This window comes from Prionailurus bengalensis, chromosome A1, assembly GCF_016509475.1.
Source record: "Prionailurus bengalensis isolate Pbe53 chromosome A1, Fcat_Pben_1.1_paternal_pri, whole genome shotgun sequence".
In the NCBI taxonomy this organism is placed as follows: Eukaryota; Metazoa; Chordata; class Mammalia; order Carnivora; family Felidae; genus Prionailurus; species Prionailurus bengalensis.
The window spans coordinates 168,855,942-168,867,072 of NC_057343.1; the positions used below are offsets into that span (position 1 = coordinate 168,855,942).

The 11,131-nt window shown below is 36.9% G+C and overlaps 1 pseudogene; it reads right to left on the bottom strand.

Annotated features, from left to right (window-relative positions):
• Positions 1 to 10,071: 10,071 nt before the first annotated feature.
• LOC122479863 lies at positions 10,072 to 10,783 on the bottom strand (annotated as a pseudogene).
• Positions 10,784 to 11,131: the final 348 nt, after the last annotated feature.

Below are 11,131 nucleotides of genomic sequence, written 5' to 3' on the forward strand. Positions count from 1 at the left end.
CAGTGGGGGGGTACAAGCACTGATTTAAAAAGAATGTGCAAGAGTCCCAGGTAATTGTAATTTACAGCCACTGCTATGGATGGTAATTAAACCTACTAGATGAATGAGATCACCCAAAGACACTATAGCCTCTCAACCTTGGCTACATAATGGAATCACTTGAAAAGCTCTAAAAATTATTACTAATTTTCCTCCCTAGAGAATCTGATTCAATTGGTTTGCCTATAGCCTGGGAATCAGGATTTGTAAAAACAAACTTTCACTAGTGATTATAATAATAATGAAGGTTGTCAACTGCTAATATACACATAGAAAAGGAAAGAGCCAAGGTCAAAACCCCCCTGCTGTGGACTGAATCCTGTGCCCTCCCTAAGCCATTCATATGTTGAAGCCCTAACCTCCAGTGTGACTGCATTTAAAGACAAGACCTATAAGAAGGAATTAATGTTAAATGAGGTCAAAGGGGTGGGGCCCTGATCCAATAGGATCAGTGTCCTAAAATGACTCACTGGAAATAACACTGCTTGGGCAAATGCTCCTTGGATGGCCTTGAGCACTTGAGCAGGCTCACGCGCTCTCTCTCTCTCTCTCTCTCTCTCTCTCTCTCCCTCCCTCCCCCTATCCTTTCATCCTTCCCCTCTCCCTCCCTCTTCCCTCTCTTTCCTCCTCCTTTCCACTCCCTTCCTCCCTTTTGTCTCTCCCAGCCATGTGAGAGCACAATGAGAAGGTAGCATGTCTAAAAGCCAGGAAGAGAGGCTCACCACAAAGCAAATTGGCCACTACCTTGATCTTGGACTTCCCAGCCTCTAGAATTGTGAAAAATTAAATATCTGTTCTTTATTATTATTATTTTTAAGTAAGCTCTACACCCAACATGGGGCTTGAACTCACAATCCTGATATCAAGAGTTGTAAACTCTAGCCAGCCAGGCACCCCTAAGTTTCTATTCTTTAAATCACTCAGTGTATGCTGTTTTGTTATGGCAGCCTGAGCTTATTAAGACATACTGTGGTACTGAGAAAAGAGGTGTTGCTACAAGAAATACCTAAAAATGTGAATATGGCTTTGGAATTGGGTAATAGATAAGAGGTTGGAGGAGTTTGGGAACGTATGCTAATAAAAGCCTAGATTTCTAGAAACAGAATGTTGGTAGGAAGAGAGATACTAAAGGCCGTTCATTCTGGTGAAATCTCAGACAGGAATGAGGACCAGGTTATTGGAAACTGGAAGAAAGGTGAATTTTGTATAGAGTGGCAGATAACTTACCTGAATTGTGTTTTAGTGTTTTGTGGAAGGTAGAAATTGTGAGTACAGGAACTGAATAGTTAGCTTTGGAGATTTCTAAGCAAAGTTTTGAAGTAATAACTTGGTTTTTCCTGAGTGCTTATAATAAAATGAGAGAAAAAGAAGTGAATTGAAGAGAGAATTATTAAGCAAAAGAAAACCCAGAATTTGATGATTTGGAAAATTCTCACCCTATCCATATGGCAAAAAATGAGAAACGTTGCTCAAAGAGAACACTGAAGGTGTGGCTGAACAACAATTTGATAAAAGAGATTATGAATGCAACTCGTGGACTTAATTGGACATTTCAGCAGAAGCCAGGGAGAGACATGGGAATATACCAGCAGAGTCATTGCCAGTTTGAACAAAGGGGACAGATAAAGTGAGACAGAATGAAGGGAGGCTGTCAGATTTTGTGGATTCTACATGATGTGACCATAGAGCTTTTGGGCTCTGAATGGGTACTATTCTTCAAATAAGGGAAGAATGACCCTAAGGCAATTCAGAGGTCACAGGGCTTCCATTCCCACCATAGGCCCATGGCCAGGGCTGCTTCCCTGTTGGTTTCAGAAGGCAGGGCTCCCAGTGGACCTAGAAGGGGGGACATGTAGCCAAAGGGGATTAGTCTTGACCCAGAACATCTAACAAATGGAATTTGCCTTGCTAGGTTTGAGATTTGCTTGGGACCCATCACCTCTTTCTTCTTTCCTATTTCCTATCTGTGACAGAAGTAAGATTATAAGGCAAACTACTGACCCCCAAATTGGAGAGACAGACAGGAAGGTCAGAGAATCTCAACTTATTGGAGCAGAAACTCATTAACAGAAACCTCAGCAAAACCAATGCCAGGGTAGTAAAACCTAAACTGTAATTCATGAATTACATGGAGGCCTCATAGGGGCTCAGTGGGAGCAAGTCATTGAGTTAAAAACTCCAGGGAACCCAGTCATAGGTGGTACAACAATTTGGTTTTGTATCTGTAGGAGTTTTATCAGGTCCTTATAATGAATATCAGAGCAAAATATTCTTGTGCTTCTGGTAGGGAAAGGGGAAAGGTAACCATTTTGAAACACAACAAAATATTCTGTTATTCTTAATGTAACCTATCCTCTGGAGAAACTATTTTATCAGACCCTAACCTGCTAGGGTATTATAAGAGCCTAACCTATCTGGGAGAAGGGAAATATCTAACTCCAGCCCCATCTAGCTATCCTGTTCCACAATAGGAGGGGAGAGAGAGAGAGAGAGAGAGAGAGAAGGAGAAAGAATGAAACATTAGTGAAGTACAGAGTCCAAGAAAGAGACTCACCAAAGGTTAAGATCTAATAGGTCTTAAGGACTATAAAATGCTTCCCCCTCCCCATGCCTTACATTATATTATTTAAGCCTATTTACTGCAACTCCTTTTTTCCAGCACATCATGTTCACCATTCAACAACAAAAAAAATACGAGTCATTCTAAAAGATCAAAAAGCAAGCCTGATGACACTGAACTAGCATCAGAACCAGAGTAAGACATGTCAAGAATGCTGAAATTACTGGAAAGGAGTTTTTTAAAACCATGAATAATATGTTAAAGGCTTTAATGAAAAAAAGTAGACAACATGCAAAAAAAGATAGATAATATAAGCAAAGAGATGGAAATTCTAAGACAGAATTTTTAAAATGCTAGAGATCAAAAAGTGTATCAGAAATGGAAGAACACCTTTAATAGGCTCATTAGTAGACTGGACATGGCTGAGGAAAGAATCTCTGAGCTTGAGGACATGACAGTAGAAACTTTTATAACTGAGAAGCAAAGACAAACAAGACTGAAATAAAGCAGAATATCCAAGGACTGCAGGACAACTAAAAAAGGTATAAGATATGCATAATGGGACTATCAGAGCAAGAATAAAGAGAAAAAGGAAAAGATGCAATAATGACTAAAAATTTCCCCAAGTTAATGTCGGACACCAAACCACAGATCCAGGAAACTCAGAGATATCAAGAAGAATAAGTACAAAAAAACCCCTACACCTAGGGATATATTTTTCAAACTCCAGAAAGTCAAAGGTAAAGAAAAAATCTTGAAAGAAACAAGAGGAAGAAAAACACTTTACCTACAGAAGAGTAAAGATAAGAATTATATCCAACTTCTCAAAAAACTATGCAAGCAAGAAGAGAATGGAGTTAAATATTAACTGCTGAGAGAAAAAAAATAACCCAACAACCTAGAATTCTGTATCCTGTGTAAGTATCTTTCAAAGCTGAAGGAAAAATAAGACTTTCTTAAGTAAACAAAAATTAAAGACTTTTTTTTTCCAGTCGACCTACCTTGCAAGAAAGGTTGAAAGAAGTTTTTCATAGAGAAGAAAAATGATAAAGGTTAGAAACTTGGATCGACTTAAGAAAGGAAGAGCTCTGGGGAAGAATAAGTGAAAGTAAAATAAAAAGTTTAATTTTTCTCATTCTTAATTGATCTAATAACAGTTCATTCTGGGATATATATATATATATATATATACATATATATATGTATATATATATATAATTATATATGTATCATGTGATTGTGTATGCTTATGTATAAGTGAAATGAGTGACAGAAGTAAAACAAGAGAGAGGAGGGAGATATTAGGAATATTTTGTTATTATAGGGTATTCACACTACTCATGAAGCAGTATAGTTTTGTTTAAAGGTACATTCGCCTTAGTTGCAAATATATATTGTGAATTCCAGAGTAATCACTAAAATTTTTTTTTAAATATAATTCATATGATAAGAAAGGAAAGAAAATAGAACCACATCAAATGCTCAGTTAAAACCATAGAAGGCAGAAAAGGTATGGGGAAAAAAAAATTGGAACAAAGAACAAAGGCAACACATAGAAAACAGTAGCAAACATGGTAGATAGTAATCCAGTCATATCAATAATCACTTTGAACGTTAGTGGTTTAAATCCACTAACTAATAAAAGACAAAGATTGCCAGAATGAATATAAAACACTACCCAGCTATATATTGTTTACATAAAACCCACTTTAAATATAAAGACACATATAGATTAAAAGTGAAGGAATGAAGAAAAATATACACTAGTCAGAAGGAAGGAGGAGTAGTTATGTTAATGTCAGACAGGACAGATTCCAAGCAAGGGAAATTATTAGGGATAAAGAGGGACACTAGAATGACACTGGCATTAATACCTCCAAGAAGACATAGTAATTCATAATGTGAATGTACCTAACAACAGAGCATCAAAATACATGAGATAAAAAGTGAAAGAACTGTAAGGAGAAATAGATGAATCCCTATTGTAGCTGGCGACTTTAACACCACTCTGATAGAAATGGACAGATCTATCAGGCAGAAAATCAGTAAGAATATGGTCAAAATCAACAGAGCCATGAATCAACTCAATATGATTGACATCTATAGACTACTTTATCCAACAGCAGATATTTACACATTTTTTTGCAAGTTTGCATGGAATATTCATGAAGAGAAACCATATTCTGGGCCACAAACTATACCTTAACCAATTTAAAAGAATAGAAATTATATAATGTCTGCTCTCAGACCACAATGAAATTAAACTAGAAATCAACAACAGAAAGATAACTGGAAAATTCCAAAGTATTTGGAGGTTAAACAACATACATCTAAATAAAACATACTTCAAAGAAGAAATATCAAGATAAATTTAAAAATATTTTTTTAAGTTTATTTACTTATTTTGAGAGAGACAGCAGGGGAGGGGCAGAGACAGTGGGGAAGAGAGAGAATCCCAAGCAGTCTTCACACTGTCAGCCCACAGCCTGATACAAGCCTCGAAACCATGAACCACCAGAATATGACCTGAGTTGAAGTCAGATGCTTAACTGCCTGAGCCACCCAGGTGCCCCAATTTAAAAATATTTTTAACTAAATATAAATTAAAGACAGGCTATCAAAATTCATGGGATACAGTGAAAGCAGGGCTAAGGGGGAAATTTAGCATTCATTGAATGCATGTATTAGAAAAGAAGAAAGATTTGGAACCTATAATTAAAAAAAAATCTTTTTTTAAGTTTATTTATTTTGAGAGAGAGACAGAGACAGAGAGAGAGCAAGCTGGGGAGGAGAAGGGAGAGGGAAAGACAGAATCCCAAGCAGGCTCTGTGCTGTCAGCGCAAAACCTGACGTGGGGTTTGAACTCACAAACCACGAGATAATGACCTGAGCTGAGATCAAGAGTTGGAAGCTTAACCAGCTGAGCCACCCAGGCACCTCTAGAACTTATAATCTAAGTTTCCATTTTAGGAAACTAGAAAACAGAGCAAATTAAATCCAAAGTGAGCAAAAGAAAAAAAAATAGAGCAGAAATCAATGAAATTGAAAACAGAAAATACAGAAAATCAACAAAACCAAAAGCTGCTTCTTTGAAAAGATCATTAAAATTTATAAGCCTCTAAACCATGCTAAGAAAAAAAGAGATGAGACACAAATAACTAATACCAGAAATGAAAGAGGGTACATCACTATGGATCCCATGGACATTAAAAGGATAATAAAGAAATACTGTGAACAACTCTATGAACACAAATTTAATAACCTAGATGAAATGCAGCACCATTCCTTGAAAGACACAATTTACTAAAACTTAGCAGATATAGACAATCTAAATGGACCTATATTTATTAAAAAAATTGAATCCATAATTAACCTTCCGAAACAGAAAGCACCAGGACCAGATGGATTTGCTGGTAAATTATACCACACATTTAAGGAATAAATTATAGTAATTCTCTACAATTTCTTCAAAAGATAAAAACAGGTAGAATACTTCTTAACTTACTCTATGAGGCCAGCATTACGTTAATACCAAAACCAGACAAACCATTGCAAGAAAACTATAGACCAATATCTTGAACATAAATGTAAAAGTTTTCAACAAAATATCAACAAATCAAAATCAACAGTGTATAAAAAGAACTATACACCATGATCAAGTGGGATTTATATCAGGTATGCAGGGTTGGTTCAACAATTCAAAAATTAATTGATGTAATATATTATATCAACAGGCTAAAGAAGAAAAATCACATGGTCATAGTAATAGCTGCAGAAAAAGCATTTGACAAAATCCAGTACTCATGCATGATAAAGATTCTCAGGAAACTAAAAATAGAGGGGGAACTTCCTCAACTTGATAAAGAATATCTTAGAAAAAAAATCTACAGCTAACATTATACCTAATGATGAGAAACTCAAAGTTTTCCCACTAAAATCAGTAACAATTCAAAATAAAATAATAACGTATCACTACATACTTACTAGCTTGGCCAAAATCTGGAACACTGACAGCACCAAATGTTGACAATGATGTGAAGCAACAGGAAATCTCACTCATTGCTGGTGGGAATATAAAACGGTACAGTCACTTTGGAAGACAATTTGGCAGTTTCTTAAGAAACTAAACATACTTTACCATATGATCCAGTAATTACTCCCTTTGGTATTCACCCAAATGAACTCAAAACTTACATTCACACAAAAACTTGCATGTGGATGTTTACAGCAGCTTTCTTTAGAATTATCAAAACCTGGAAGCATTCATGATATCTGTCAGTAGGTGAATGGGTAAGTAAACTGTGGTACATCCAGACAAGTGAAAATTAATTATTCAGAATTAAAAAGAAATAAGCCATCAAGTTACAAAAAGACATGAGTGAAACTTTAAAGTCTATTACTAAATGAAAAACATTAGTCTGAAAAGGCTGCCTTATATATGATTCCAACTGTGTGCCTGACTTGTGGAAGAGGCAACAAAATTATGGAGGCAGTAAAAAGATTAATAGTTCCAGGGGTTAGGGAGAAGAATGAATAGGCCACGAACAGAGGATTTTTAGGGCAGTGAAACTACTCTGTCTGGTACTACAATGGACACATGTCGTTATACACTTGTCCAAACCCATAGAATGTGTATCACCAAGAGTGAACCCTAGACTATGGACTTTAGGTGATAATGATGTGTGAATGTAATTCCAACAGTTGTAATAAATGTTCTATGCTGGTGGAGGATGTCAACAGAAGGGGAAGTTGTACAGTGTGAGGTAGGCTGCAGAATGTTTACTCGAACTCTGTACTTTCTGCTCAGTTTTGCTGTGTACCTACAACTGCTCTAAAAAGATAAAGTTAATTAATTAAAAAAGTGCGGTTTCAGAAAACACAGCAATTTTTACACCAAAAGTTAGATCTTCCCCACACACTGAATTATCTGTGAAAACTAGAGACAGATGGTTTTATTCAATTGCATTTGGAATCATTAACACCACTTGGGCTCTTATTTTTTGAGCCTTGAGTCAAAAGTTCTTTTCATGGTATAAATACAGAGAAATTCTCTTCTTGTGCTACTTGAGGGTTAGTATACACCATCTTCCATTAATATAAAAGATTTCCATTTCATATTTGCATATAATCCACATGATTTTTAGAGAAAAATATTTTATTAACTGTCTTAAAAATAGTTTCTTGATATTTCCACTAACACTCTAAAAAGAATGTATGTTAACAATTATTTTATTAATCTCTTTTATTTAGGCTATCATGAGTATAAAACTATATGTAATTTCACTTTAATGCTAATGCATAATACATTGTGTTTAGATTGGTTATATATTGAATTGTTTTCCAATGTGACTTTTTTTTTATTACTATAGAAGGAGTAATTCAAGTACCAGAAGAAAAACAAAGCAAAATATGTGCTATCAGGTATATTTTCCGATTATCTTCAGGTGGTAATCTTTATGAAGAACTAGGCAATTTTTTTAAAGGTATTCATCCCTGGGGCGCCTGGGTGGCTCAGTAGGTTAAGTGTCCAACATTGGCTCAGATCATGATCTAGTGGTCTGTAAGTTCGAGTCCCAAGTCAGGCACTGTGGTGACAGCTCAGAACCTGGACCCTGCTTTGAATTCTATGTTTCCCTCTCTCTCTGCCCCTCCCCCACTCATGCACTCTCTGTCTCTCTCTCAGAAATAAAACTACAAAAAAAAAAAATGAAAAAAAGTGTTCATCCCTGAGTAGACCTTTTGCTGTCATCTTGTCTGTGCCTCCTTCTAACCATACCTGTTATATTCAGAGATCCTGTTGTATATAATGATATAATTATCTACTTTGGGAGATAATTGATATGTTATGAGTGAAGGATAATGGATCAGTCACTATGTGTGATTATAATTTTCAAAAAATGTTACCAATAATATTTGGACAATGAACTCCATGGAGAATGAATAGAAACTGATTTTCAAGACTGAGGGAATCCTGAGAACTAGTGAGGACACATTTGAAAGGACTTCCCAGGGTCTCCAAGGCAGAAAGATTCTGCTAGTTCACTGAGAAATTTTTCACACATGATTTTTTAAAAGTAATTCCCAATAAATTTATAGAAATGACTATATGATGTTTCAAGACTCATTCTTCACTGGAGAGTATTTCCTTCATACCCAATTTACTGACCTTCCAATTATTTTCAACCTCATGCTTTTCTGATTTTACTTAATCGTCTGTCCTCTAAAAAATTACCATAAATGGTCCTAATAACTATCTTTTACTTATCTTCCATGATCTCCAACGACTCTTCTATGCATTACTCTCTCTTCTGGCGCTGTGGGATAATGAGCTCCATGCACGGACTCACCTGCTCAGGCCTCTTGAGGGATGTCTGAATGTCACCATGGTGATGGGGTACCAGTGCAAGGCCCCAACGGGAATGGGATAGTACTCAAGGCCTGAGGCATATGTCTGGCAGAATGAGTTGAAATTCTCTTATTTGGGAGAGCATAAGAGGTAGATAAAGTTACATAAAACTACATTCTGATGTTGACAGGCCTTAGAACCAATTTTAAGGCACTATAATTTCAAGGACACAAATCTTGGTTTTGCAGCTTATCTCTCTATTCAAATGAAAGTGTGGTCACAATTCAGGCCCCAGAAATACTGCTGTGTCATCCCTGTGTTAATGAGCCTGGAGAGAGGTGTGTATGTGTGTGTGGTACTGTAATGCTCCCAAATAAACTAGCCTTAACAACAGGTTCAGAGTCTTCTATTTGTAATTTGGGAATAATTAGTGTCAGGGGGATAAATGATTAGCAACCTCGTTATATCAAAGTGACCTAACATCGGACAAAAAACGTAGGCCATTTCTTCAAAGACTGATTTTAGATCAATACTGTTAAGAGACATTCCCACAAATGCTGAAAATCTAGGGAAACCTGCTTTATTAAAAGTCTATAATTAATGATGCAGTAACATACAACACAACTGTGGGCTGGCAGATAGAAAAAAATTATCTCAAAACCTTCAATACAGATTTAAATCTAGATTTTTCATTACAAACTTAGAAAAAAAAATTCTAAACAATGCATTTTCTAAAATGTCAAAGCAACATCGTTCTCAAATGGCTGCAGAAATCATTTATTGATCAAAACGAAGAAAGAGAATCACTGGCTTAAAAAGGCTAAGACTAAGGAAGGATTTGAGGTTACACAATGTATTTTGAGTTTCAAAATAAATGAAGTAAAGGAATAACAGGCCACGTAGGTAGTATTTTGTAATTCTAATCTCAAGGATTTGGTGTGAGAACTGAAATTAACCCCTTTTTTTTTAATATTTCAAATGAAAATTGTCCATTTATTAAGCATCCACAGAGTTCCAAGCATTATACAGAACGTTTGTTCACACTCTTTTAGAGCAAAATTGCCTATGTTTTTCACTCACTTTTGCATGCATTGACATTTTAGTTCCACTGTCATAAAATGACCAGTTCTTCAAGACTTGCTCAAGAAACAAGTTTCTGATCCATAGAAGCAGATCATGCAGGAAGTTTCTCCTGAACTGTTACGCTGAATGTCCTTTCCGTCAGAACCACGACCCCCCTTCCTCCTCTGAAGCCTCCATCTCCACCTCCTCTTGCGCGTCTGAAACCGCCCCTCCGCCCACTGAGCCTCCTCCACCTCTTCCTCCTGCCACCGCCTCTTGGAGGTCCCTTCTCACCTGGAGGTCGAGGTAAAAACCTCTGCAGTGGGAGCAGTTTATATGGGTCCATGTGAAATTCTGCAGGTTTTTAAAGGAAAGTGACTTCATATTTTCTGACAATTTAACGGAAAAAAAAAATCTCTAAATTGTCCACGTATGTCATCCACTTTACTAATCTGTTCTTTGCTCTCTAAATAAACTGGAGCGCTGAAGTAAAGCACCTTATTTTTGTCTGCAGTACATTTAAAAACTATGTCATCTCCACAGGGATACAGGTACGCTCCTAATAAAACTACATGTTCTGGAGATCGTTGGTCTTGGCCTTTGTTCAACCGTCCGTGGCCACTTCCTTGTCCAAATCCTCCTCTGCCACCATCGCTTTTGAAATTACTGCCTCCATCCGGGAAGGTTGTAGCGGCTGCTATGAATGAAGCCGCCACCTCCATTAAAGCTTCTACAACCTCCGCCTGGAAAAGACCTGTTTGCTCTACCAGCCTCATCGCCCCGGGTTAGAACCTCCTCTCCCCGCAAGCAGTGAACTCTTGACGCCACAATTCCTTCCTTGCAGATCCTCCTGCTCCCTACCGCAGCTCACCTGCCTGAAATTAACACTCTTGTGTAAGAGAAAAGTTATAACCCCGCGTCTTACATGGCTTCGTCTTCCTGATTAGTTCCAAGTGAGTCACTCTCCAGCTAGACCTTCAGTCGCAGTTGTGTAGCATGGTGCTAGGTATGAAAAGGTTTCCTACATCTGGAATAGGGCCTCCAGAAATATTTAGGGATTAGGGAAATTTAAGGATAATAACTGGATTGGAATGCAATTTCCTTGAGGGCTAGAGCAGTGGTTC